This window comes from Hipposideros armiger, unplaced genomic scaffold (genome assembly GCF_001890085.2).
Source record: "Hipposideros armiger isolate ML-2016 unplaced genomic scaffold, ASM189008v1 scaffold_235, whole genome shotgun sequence".
Lineage (NCBI taxonomy): Eukaryota > Metazoa > Chordata > Mammalia > Chiroptera > Hipposideridae > Hipposideros > Hipposideros armiger.
In genome coordinates, this window is record NW_017731585.1 from 2,099,899 (window position 1) to 2,112,307 (window position 12,409).

The window sequence follows — 12,409 nt, forward strand, 5'->3', positions numbered from 1 at the left end:
TGTGTGTGTGTGTGTGTGTGTATGTTTGTAATTAGGTGAGATCACCAAGGTATCTAGTATACACCAGCAAAAGCAAGTATAGACCTAGAGGAGCAAGTGGCTTGGCCGTGGCTCCAGGGAGCACATGGCAAAGGCAGCATCTAACCTGGCGTGGCCCACTCCCTCCATGTCTGGGCTACCTCCCCTGCCCCAGGTGTGCCCACTCAGGAGCGAGGAATTATGGGGTCAGCGTACGGTAGCTTCTTAGTAGAACCTAGACCCTGTCTGAAAGCACATAGTTCACAGAGAAGAACCAGCCCAGTATGACCCTATGGCTGATGCCAGCCTTGGGGCTGGGTTTCTTCCTGTCTCAGAAGTCAGAAAAGAGAGGGCACGTCCCTGTCTGTGATCACCTTGGGGAGAGTGTAGGCACTGGCCTTCTCTGCTTGGTTTGATATGCCCTGGGGATCGTTCTCACCACAGTTAGAGCATAACTTGAAAAATAAATCAGATCATGTCTGCCCTAGTTTTGCTTTTTAAATTGTGCCTCTGGCCTTCCTTTCTTCCTCCTTTCTTTCTTTCTTTGCCTCCCTCTGTCTCTTCTTCCTTCCATCTTCGCGCCTCCTTTTCCTAGTCTACCTGTCCCTCTCTTCCCCTCTGCCGTTCCATCTGTTTCCTCTATCTAAAACACCTGCCCTAGCTCCCTGAAGCTTTACTTTCTTGAGTCTGTCCTCAGACATCTCCTCAAAGAGGCCCTTCCTGGTCAGCATTTCCAAAACAGCACATGTCCCCAGCACCATTCTATTTCTGCTGTCCTTCTCTTCCTAGCAGTTATCACCACCCCGCCTTATGTGTTTCCTTGCTTTTGTTCACCTCCTCTTCTAGAACATGAGCAGGGCCTTCATTCTGTTTGCCGCATAAAACAGTACCTTGTTCATAGTAGTTTTACAGTATGTATTGCTGATGAGTGAATGAACTCAAAAGGGCTATGGAAAGTTCAGCTGATCCCTTATAGTTAGTTGATCCTCAGGGCTGCCCTTCAAGGTAACTCACAACTTCACAGTGGGTGGATTTATAGAAAAGCTTTCCTCAGAGCTGGGGGCTATCCTATAGCAGATGGGGGTGACATACCCAGTACCCGTACACAGCCAGTGTACACCAGGGTCTGTCATGGCCACCCCTCAGTAAGTTCTTACTGGGGCCAGATGGGATTATGGTGCAGAAGGAATGCACACCCCACAGGGCACTCTGCGATGCTGGGGGAGCGGGGCTGTACCTCAAAGAGCTGTCTCCTCTTCCTCCATGATAAAATAATCCAAAGTTTGCACAGTGGAGGCAGGGGTACCACAGTAAACAAGGATGCTGGGCTGACTCTGAGTTGGGTTTCTCCCCAGGTGGATCCTGGTGTCCTGGCTCCACTGTGGATCAGCTACCACTTCTCCTCCCCTACGTCCCCCGACACAAAGTCACAACAAGGGCCTCCAAGGCCCTCTCTCACCCTCACCTGCCCTTCAGAAGCAGCTGCTTCTATTTATTTAGAGAAGTAAGAGTGAAGCTCTGTGAGGTCAGGAGGCTGTCCAGGGTCCCCAGGATGGCAAATGGGGAGCTGGCGGCAACCCAAGGTTGGGGTGGGAGGTGAAGTCCTATGCTTTGCACCTTCCAAGCTGCTTCTCAGAGCCCCAGCTTCCTTATCTGTAAGGGAGGCCGTGGCTGTGAGGAGAAAAATGCAGTAACGTCTGTTTGGCAGCAGCAGCCCTGAAACCACGTTGTTGAAACTGAATTATTGCTCTCCTCATGGGATTTGAAGGTGCCAGGACTGACTTTGGTTCTTCCATTTTCCTGTGTGTCAAGGTTGATTTTTGTGTTTTGAATGTGTTGGCTGATGAACAAGGCATTTCTAGTCTGTTAAACTAATAATCTTAATATTTTATTTTAATTGTAAGGCACCTATTCCCTTTTGTTCCTTTAACAAATCCAATTAAAACAGAACACATTCAGAATTACAAAATAGATGTTATTAAACCAATAAGAAATCATCATCTTTTGTTATTGGGCCATGTGACCCCCTGGGAACTTTTGCTCCAAATAAAAGTTGAATTTTTATTGCCCGCCAGGGGAAAGGGGGCATTTTGACAGATAATGACTTCCCAGCAGCGCCTGTGCAGAGCCTCGCTAGTGCTAAGGATGGAAAAGTAAATAATGTTAGGGGTAGACAAAGCTACACGTCAAGTGTGCATAATGTCCAGTAAGCCACATAGAGAGCATTGATCAAATTAGCCTGATCATTGCCAAATGACATGAACCCAGTAATTTCCATATAGACACTCGGCTGCAGCCCTGATGTAATGGGATGAATGTTCTGCCCAGAAACCCTGAGACAAAAGTGAGCTGTGTGAGTGGGGAAATCACTCTCCACCCCCAGCACCCCCAGCGTCCTTATCTCTGGAGAGAAGACTGTCCCTGCCTAAAGGAGAGTTATAAGGACTGAAGGACATCATAGTAGGAGGTCGCTTTGTGAAGAGGTGTGACAGGCCTCTAAGGGCTGGTGTAAGAATGAGTGTGTTGGGGGTGGGGTGGATAGCATCAAATGACAGGCAGGAGGAGAAGGCTGTTGGAGAAGAGCAGGGAGTGCATCCTACAGCAATTAGACTTTAAAAGGCGCTCACATGGTGAACACCCAACTTCTGGAGGCCTGGTACAGCCACTGGGGCCAGCACACAGCCAGCAGCCCCAGGGCAGGAGGGGCCCTGCTCTGCTGAGCACCTGGGGTGAGGGAGCTAATGCTTATTCTCACCATGGGGGCCTGTGGGAAGCAACAGCTTCCTGTGTCCATCACTGTGCACTTGGGATACATGCCTATTAAGTCAGTTGGCTGGTGGCATTATGTGTACCCTTTAAACTGTTTCTTTCTCTCTCACTCTCACGCTCTCATTTTCAATCTCCAAGCTCTTCCAGTTAAAGGACTTCATTGATGTTGTTAAAATACCTGTAAAATTCATATTATTCAGATATGCTTAGACATCTACATACATACATACATACATACATACATACATACATACATACATACATGTTTCTGTGAAAACGACCTGATACGGTGGCCCCTGGGCAGTGGAGTGTGCAGGCAACGGGTCCTGCTGAAATGGTTTCTTCAGGGACCCGATTTACATGTGCTCCCTCCAAAAGGTGAGTTGGACAGCTGCATTACTGACCTCCGCAGGTATTTTGGACAAAGATTGCATCTCCCTCTCCTCACTACCAGCAAACTGGCTGGCTGCTTCAGCCCCGTGTACCCCATTCCCATCTAAGCGGCTGGCAGTGAGCTTCACTTCAGTTCCCTGGCTAACCCATGCCAAATTAGAACAGACTTAACAAGTGTCTGGTTACCCAGAGTCTGAGGACTCCGTGACACTCCTTTGTTCCGACAACAGAGAGCCAAAAACAGCACTGAGGATGTATGAGGCAGGCAGCCTTAATTTTGTTAGAGAGGTGGCTTTCACACTGGGGTTGCTAGGATTCCAGAATGCCTCTCCTTGGAGTCAGTGAGGACCAGCAATGTGCTCCCTAGGATACAGCATTTCCGGCTGCTTGAGCAAAGACAACAGAAGGAAAAGAAGAGAGACGTAGTGTAGTGTACTGAAAAGATCATAGCTTTGGGATCTGTGGAGGCTGTGCTGTCTGTGTGACCTTTGGGAAGTCACTTGACTTCTCTGCACCTCAATTCTCTTATTTTAAAAATAGGATTGATGCTTAGCCTCGTTGCTGTAGAGATTAGGGATACAGGAAGAGCCCGGCAGCATGCTTCCAACAGTTACTTTGGTACATACCACCTGAGTGAATGATGGTGAGTGGTGTTTGACATGATGTAGCATATCTGAAATTGATGTCAGGAAATTCCATCATGGTGGGGCCCTGTAAGACCCCGTGCCTGCTGTCTGCATCTCTCCTGCCTATCACCGTGGTCTCTCCATCAAGTTTGCCAGGTGTCTGCTGCAGCTATTGCTGTGAGAGCCACAGGAATCTTTCTGCCTCTAGGTTGTCCCTTTCCTAGTAGTCTATCCTTCTGCCCACAGGAAAGAACAGCTCAACATAATACAGCTGGGGCAGTAGTGGAAAAAATAAAAGCACTTCAGGTTATACCTCCAGTGAATCTAGACTCTGAAACCAGATAACACTGTAGAGCACGTAGCAGAGCACACAGCTCTGAGCCCATACCCTCCCAGTGCAGACCCTGCCTGAGTCAAACATTTGTGCCTATGTTAGAGGCCTGGCCAGCGGTTCCAGACACACACACTCCACAGAGGGCCCCACAGTGACCACCCACATCACCACCTGCCCATGGCTTCTCGTGTGAAGATACAGCTTGTTCTGGGGAGCGGTAGAGGGTACAGAGACTGATTTAAAGCCATGTGGGAAATCACAGCAGAGGTGAGGCTGGCTTGTTACATGTCTAGTGAATGGGTCTCCTGAGAGTCAGGGAGAGAATAAACGCAATGGCTTCTGAATGAGTGACTTTACTGAGGGAAATTTGTATCATTTCGCCTTAAGAGATGGCTCAAAAGCAAAAGATATTTCTCACCCATATGGCATGAAACTTGCTATGAATCTAGTTTCAAATACTGGCTGTGAAACAGCAGTGACTTTTGGTTTCAGTTCTACAGTGTGTCCATCCTGTGTCTCAATGCGTCAGTCAAGAGTGAAATAATTATTGTGAGATCATGTTAGCAAGATGTTTAAAGATATCAGATATACACAGGTCAGTCTTACTTAAAAATATAAAGATACATGAGCACGAAGCACCAGATAAATTCTATTATCATAGTGATGATAATGATCTTACAACTGAAAATGCTTACAAATATTTTGATGGCATTAAAATATAGGTTGCCATTACATTTTTAATTTAGATATCCATGGGGTGCCCCACCATGCTGTTTGATTCACAATGACAAGATCAAAAAATTAATTAGAAATTAAAGTGAAACCAACTGATCGAGTTTTTCCAAAGTATAAAAACCAATTGTACACACAAGATACAGTTGTAGATTTAGAAACTTCTCCTAGTTGAGTTTCTCAGCTGTTCATGTGAAATGTAACCTATTATTCGTCTATCCATCCATCTCTCTGTCAGTCTGTCCATCCATCCACCCGTCTATTTACATCTCTTTCTTTCTATAATTGCCAGCTTCCCTTGTGTGGGTTGGTCCCACTCTTATATTTAAGGATTCTGTGAATGATGATAACAGGCCATCTAACTAGTTTTAGCTGTATCAAAACATCATCTCTCTCACACTTTTTTTTGCCCATATTTATTCTCCCAGTCACTGGGCAGGCCTAGGCAGGATGTTGACCATTCAAAGTTGAGTGAAAAAAGGGATGTCTCCTGCCTTTGCAGGCTTCTGTCACTTGGCAGGCTTCTAGTGGTGCTCAGCAGCTTAAGGGTCCAGGATGGACCCTGAGCAACACAATGCACCCAGCCCTCCATAACCAAGAGCGAGGGGCCCAGTCAGGTCAGGTAGCCCTGAGGAGAAGCGTGGAGGGGGCTGATCATACTCCATCTGGCCTGGGGCTGTTTGAGGACCCAAACACACTGAGGAGGAGGTGAAGTGCATCAGCCCGGCCAGCCCCTGCTTAGCCTTGCAGGTGACTTATGAGCAGGCTCAAGAGCCAAAGTTCCTGTGGAGAGAAGCTTCTTAATGGAGAAGTACTCTAGACAGCTCCGTGCTGCTTCCTCCCCCTCGTTCATCAGAGCTGGCAGGGCTTCTTTGCATGGTTTGGGTGGGCTGTGGGAGCAGTTTCAGCTGGGCCAAACTGGCTGGATCTCCAGTCTACTAGAAGTATGCTTTCCGGCCAGGGCCCCTCTAACCCTTGCTTGGTATGGTTGGCCTCCTTGAGCTGAACTTTACCTTAAATATAAGAAATACAAAAGACAGCCCAGGCTTTGGGGTGTTCAGGGGACTCTGGTAGCCAGAATCAGTAACAATCTAGATTTTAGCTCTTTGAGCTTGGGTACTGGCCATGTTTATTGCTCATCTGTGTAACACAGAGGCTTGGTACATAGTAGGCTCTCTCAGGAGGCCTACTGAATGAGTGAACGTACATATGAATGAATGCAGGAGTAAGCACATGGACTTGGCTTAAATTAGCCCTGAAGGGCTGATAAGGATCATGGACAAAGAAAACTTTGCTATTTGTTCAGGCCCATGGGACAGAGTTTTCAAATAAATACAGAACTATGCAATGTTTGGGACATACGCGTACTAAAACCTATCCATTATTTATCTCAAGCTCAAGTGTAACTGTTTATTGATAACTTCTCCTCATGGCAAGGTTGACAGACTTAGCAAATAAAATTCCAAGATGCCCAGTTCATTTTTTTTAATCAAATTTTTAACTCAAGTGCAGTACGATAGTTTTTCCGACACGCCACCTTGTGCAGAGCTGTCCCCTGCTGTGTGCCCACGTGCATACATGTGGTAGACATTCATGACAGTGCCCACATGGTACACATTTGAATGCCCTTTGTGGGGCACAACAGGGCTGGGGGAGTGGTGCAAAAAAGTCACAAACTTCCAAGCCAGGCTGAGCAAGCAGCCACGGTGAGAGAACAATAAAATATAGAATCCCAAATATTTTTAAGTTTTAAAAAAAATTTTTAAACTTACCTACAGTTAAATTGCTGATTTCTGTGTATACAGTTCTCTGAGCTCTAATATACAAGGTCCCAAACTTGCTTTGTTCCCAAACTTAGGTGGGAAAGCACTCAATTCATCACCAAGTATGATTTAGCTGTAGGTTGTGTGTGCGTGTGTGTGTGTGTGTGTGTGTGTGTGTGTGTTTGTGTGTAAAGCCCTTTATCAGGTTAAGAAAGAACCTTTATATTACTGGTTTGCTGAGAATTGTTGTCATGAATAGATGTTAAATTTTATCACATGGTTTTTTGGCATCAGTTAATATGATCATGTATTTTTTTCTTTAAATCTGTTAATATGGTGTATTACATCAATTTCTGAATAATGAATCAGTTTGCATTCACACTTGGTTGTCATGTATTATTCTTTTTATATATTGCCGGATTCAATTTACTAGTTTTGTTGAAGAGTTTTGTGTCTGTGCTCATCCGGGATGTTGGTCTATAGTTTTCCTTATATTGTCTATGTGTGATTTTAGTATCAGGGTATGCTGGCCTCAGAAAATAAGTTAGGACTTGCTCCTTCTATTTTCTGGAAAAGATCGTATAAAATAGGTGTTGTCGTCTTTAAATGTTTGGTAGACTTTGCCAATAAAACCATTTGGGCCTAGAGTTCTTGGGGAAATTTTTCAACTATGAACTCAGCCTCTTTAATAAACATAGGTCTTTCTGGGTTGTCCATTTCTTCATGGGTGAGAGTTTAGTTTGTGGTCAACTTTATCTAAGTTTTTTCCAGAGCTGTTTTACTATTCTCTAGACACCCCTTTAATGTCTGTGGGTTTTTAGTTGTATGCTGTCTTTAATTGGTGATATTCATAGTTTTTTCTTCTTTCTCTCTCTTTTTTTTTTCATTGTCAGTCTGGCTAGAGATTTATCAATTTTATTAATCATTTAAAAGAACCAGTTTTAGTTTCACTGATTTTTCTCTATTTCCCCTTTCAATTTTACTGATTTTTGCTCTTGTCTTTATTATTTCCTCCTTGTGCATGCTTTAAGTTTATTTTGATCTTCTTTACTAGTTTCTTAAGGTGGAAGTTTATATTATTGATTTGAGACCTGTCTTCCTTTTTCAAATGTTCCCAGTATGAACGCTTACTGCTATTAATTTCCCTCTCACCACTACTTTAGTTGAATGCCATAAGTTTTGATATATTCTATATCATTTTTGTTCAGTTCAAAATATTTTCTAATTTCCTTTGAGATTTCTTTGACTCATGGCTTATAAATATTTTTTAATTGTTAAGTATTTCCAGTTATAGTTCTAATATTGATTTCTAATTTAACTCCATTCTTTTTAGAGAACATTCTTTGTATGATTTCACTTCATTTATATTTGTTAAGGTTTGTTTCATGAACAAGAATAGAGTCTATATTTGTGAATGTTATATGTGCATTTGAGAAGAATGTGTACCTTGTTGCTGGGTAGAGTGTTCTGCAAATGTCAATTAGATCTATAATAGTTGGTTGATGGTGATGTTCAGTTTTTCTATATCAGTGATCCTCATCTGGGGGGGATTTTCTCCTCTGTGGACAGTTGCCAATATTTAGAGACATGATTGGTTGTTACAACTAGTGCAGAGCTACTGGCATTTAGTGGATAGTATCTTCTGGCTTCTGCTGCTAAACATCCCACAATGCAGAGGACAGGCCTAACCCTATCCCACCTGCACCCCACCCCTGTCAACAACAAAGAATTATCTGGCCCCAAATGTCAAGAGCCATGATTGAGCAACCCTGTTCCTTGCTGACTTTCTCTCTAGTTGTACTATTGATTATTGAGAAACAAGTATTGAAATCGCCAACTCTAATTAAAGATTTTCCATTTCTTCTTTCAATTTTATCAGATTTTGATTCATTTATATCAAAGTTCTGTTGTTAGGCATGCACACATTTAGGATTTTTATATTTTATTCTCAGGTACATTTCCATGCTCTGAAATATATTTTATCCATACTGATATTAACAGGAGTCACTCCAGTTTTTCTAGTGTTTGCATAGTTTGTCTTTCACCATTCTTTTAGATTAACTTATTTTCTTTGCTTAAAGTGGATTTCTTATAGATAGCATATAATTGGGTCTTTCTCCTTTATTATCCATTCTAATAATTATACCTTTAATTGGAATGTTTTGGTCATTTTCATTTAATGTAAGTATTGATATATTTGGATTTAGGTCTGCCATTTTAATAATTGTATTCTGTTTCTTCCATTTCCCTTTTCCTGATTTCTTTTCAATTATTTGATTTTTTTATTGTTAATTTTTAATTGATATATTTAAAATGTAAATTACATATATTTATATATAAGTATAATTACATGTAGATATATGATTTATATATAAGTACACTTTTTGTAATTATACATAAAATATATTTTTAAATTTATACATTTAGTTTTTTACTCTGTCTCTTTGTATATTGCTTTAATAATTGCTCTGGAGATTTAAATATACATACTTAAATTTGCATAGAATTAGCATTTTACCACTTCAAAAGCAATGTAAAAGCCTTATCTACCATATACGTCTTGCTAACTTCCCCCATTATGTTATAGTTGTCATATCTAGTCTATCTACATACATTGAAAACCCAGTGTTATAACTTTTGCTTTTAGCCATCACAAATATTTTAAAGATCTTAAGAAGAGAAAAGTAGCCTATTATATTTACCATTTCCATTGGTCTTCCTTTAGTCCCAAAGCCCGAGTTTCTCTCTAGTGTAGGTTCCCTTTCATCTGCAGAACTTCATTTAGCATTTATTTTACAGCAGCTCAGCTAGGGGAAAATCCTTTTATTTTTCATTCATCTGACAATGTCTTTATTTTTCCATCATTCGTAAAGGACACCTATATTTTTGCCTGTTTGATAGATATTTTTTTCTTTCAGTACTTCAAAAGGTAATTTTCTAGTACTCCTGGCCTTCATGGTTTCTACTGAGAGACTACAGTCATTCTTCCTGCTATTTCCTGTAGGTAATGTGTCCTTTTCTTCTGACAGGTTTTAAGGTTTTTTAAATTTAATTCTGAGCAGTTTGATTTTGTTTCTGAGTGTGCTTTGAGTTTATTTACCCTGTTTGGAGTTCACTGAGCTTCTTGTATCTGTAATTTTATGTCTTTCATCAACTTTTAGAATATTTTACTCATTTTTTTTCAAATATTTTTCTGCACCACACTCTTCTTCCTCTCTTCTACAATATATATATATATATATATATATATATATATATATATATATATATATATATATATATATATATATATATATATATATATATATATATATATATATATATACATCAATATTGATATCAAGATATATATTTTTATGAGGCAATCACAGGGTACAAGTTCTGGCATATTTATACTTTCTGTAGATTCTGTAGACTATGGTTATAATGTCCAGTCAGTTTTCAAAGGACTTACAGTGCTATTTGAATCAGGCCCTTGTGTTGCCACTCAGGCACCATCTTGGTACTGGCACAGTGGTTTCTCTTAGCTCAAGTCTCAAAGTCTTTGTCTTCCGGGTTTGGGATCAGGTACTGAAGACCCTGTTCATTGTTTTAGCCATGAACAGGAAGCTCAGGGTGCATCCAGGAGTTAATACACAATTTTATTAAACTCCCTCCTCTCTGTAATCTCCCCAGCACTTTGTGGCTCCTAGGAGCCCCTTTCCCCCCACCAACACACACACAGACACACACACACACACACACACACACCCTTAGTCTTCTGGCTAGAAATTTAGGAATTTTGTTTTCTAAATCTGCTGTTTACTTTCTGCCACTGTTTTTGCCTCAAGGACCAAGTGACAGTAGGATGGAGAGAAAAACGCAACCTTCTCCCTCTTGGGACCACAGTTTGGGCACTGACAATGGTTCTCTTCCTGCAGAGTTTTATGTGCCTGCCTGGCTGACTCCAGTGATGCAAGACTCTGAAGCAGGAGTGAATGAAAAAAACAAATGGGAAAACCCAGGAGATCCCCCTCACTCTCTCTGACCCTAAAAGGCCCTCTTTCCTATTCTTGTTCAGAGAAAGAGGTTTTTCTCAGAAAGCTTTCTGTCATCCCCATGCAAACTTGGTGTTACTTTGGAGTTACTTCTCCAGCCTGCCTGGTACCATTTATCTACAGTGTCCCCAGAGAGCTGCTCATGTAGTTTGTCTAGGGCCTCCAACTGCCTTCAGTGGGTGAGATGGGCACAGTGTACTTAGTCTATCCTAAGTGGGACCGGAACCCCAGCTTTCATTTTTAAGCTGCTTTATCTCACCTGCTTCCTCAGAGGGACCTGATACAGTAACTTCAATACTGGTAAACATAGTGCTGCCTGCGGTAACCAGCCAATTATGCCTGAATATGGTTAGTCCATTGTTTCTAAAGAATAGGCTCAGCTTACAAGGCCTGCTCAAAAGGACAGCAATGCTGCTGAGAGCAGAAATGCTCTCATTGGTTTACTCTGGAGATCTCCACCCATCCCAGAAGGCTCTGATCTAGCAGGATAGGAATAGGATGCGACCCTCTGCCAGGGGTGGTAGTAGTGGGCTTTATGCTTAGCACATGGAAGGCAATTTTTACCCACTTCCATTCAACACTGAGGAATGCTGTATGAGGAAAACATGTGACAATAGGCTCACACAGCCTGATTGCTGGTGCTTCATGTGTCATATGAACTTGGTTCCTGATAAAGGGCCTGAATGGAAGTACAGAAACTGTAGGCACCTCTGCCACCCATCCCTGTGGGGAAATGGAGGCCCTGCAAGCATTTATCTCCTGACTTCATGCATCGGTCTGGTGTGGGAGCTTGGTCCAAAGGAGAAAACCAGAAAGCAAGAGGCACCAAGTTTAGGCAAGAAAAGAGCCTTTAGAACAGGATGGGAGAGTTTGAATCTTCTTCCTAGCTGCTGACCTTCCTCACTCCTAAGCCTCAGTCTTCTTCTCTTTATAACATGGATAATCCTATGGTCTTGCTGGATTATTGAGGATTAAAATCAATATGTTCAAAGTTCCTGATAATAAATTTAATCATTAGTGTTAATCAAGTTTTTACTATGTGCCAGGCACTGTTGTGAGTGCTTTATAGTTAGGTAATTTAGACTCCCTAAAAACCCTATAAGAAGGCTGTTTTCACAAATGAGGAAACTGAGGCACTAAAAATTTAAGAAAATTGGCAGAGCTCGACTTCTAAGCCAAGCATCTGAGGCCAGAATCTACCTATCACTCTGTACATTCTACTTCCCTGTGTGGCAGCAGTCATAACTATCATCCCACCTATAGGTGCCAGGTGTCCACAGATGAATTTCAGTGTGAAGGATGTGAGGGGAGGAAGAAAAGGGGGTAGGAGGTGGGAAAGGGCAGCATTTTCTTTTAAGTTCTGTCCGGCCCTTAAGTTCAGCCATGGCCCCTCCCTGCTCATGGGCATGGTGCAGGCACATCCTCCTACATGTGGACTGAGTGAAAGCCTTTTCTGTGCTGCTCCCACTGCACTGCAGTTATAGCAGCCAAAGCTTGACTAGCTCCTTTGGGTCCAGAAGGCGAAGCGAGATATAAGTACAGAAACTGCAGGGCAGTTACATCATTCTTAACTCCCACCTCATTCCCTCATATCCAGACAATATTGCTTCTGAGAACTCAGCAATCCCATTCTAGGAACCTGTGGGATAACTCTCAGGAAAGACTCGATTTATGTCAGGGTCTGAGAAATGTCAGCTATCCAAGAAATCTCTCTCTCTCTCTCTCTCTCTCTCTCTC

At 42.2% G+C, this 12,409-nt stretch overlaps 2 protein-coding genes across 5 annotated transcripts in view; one reads left to right on the plus strand and one right to left on the minus strand.

The window, feature by feature from the left end:
* Positions 1 to 12,409, minus strand: part of WDFY4 (WDFY family member 4) — a 323,059-nt gene that overhangs the window by 53,232 nt on the left and 257,418 nt on the right. The window lies entirely within an intron of this gene.
* LRRC18 (leucine rich repeat containing 18) overlaps positions 1 to 12,409 on the plus strand; it is a 22,300-nt gene that overhangs the window by 4,756 nt on the left and 5,135 nt on the right. The window lies entirely within an intron of this gene.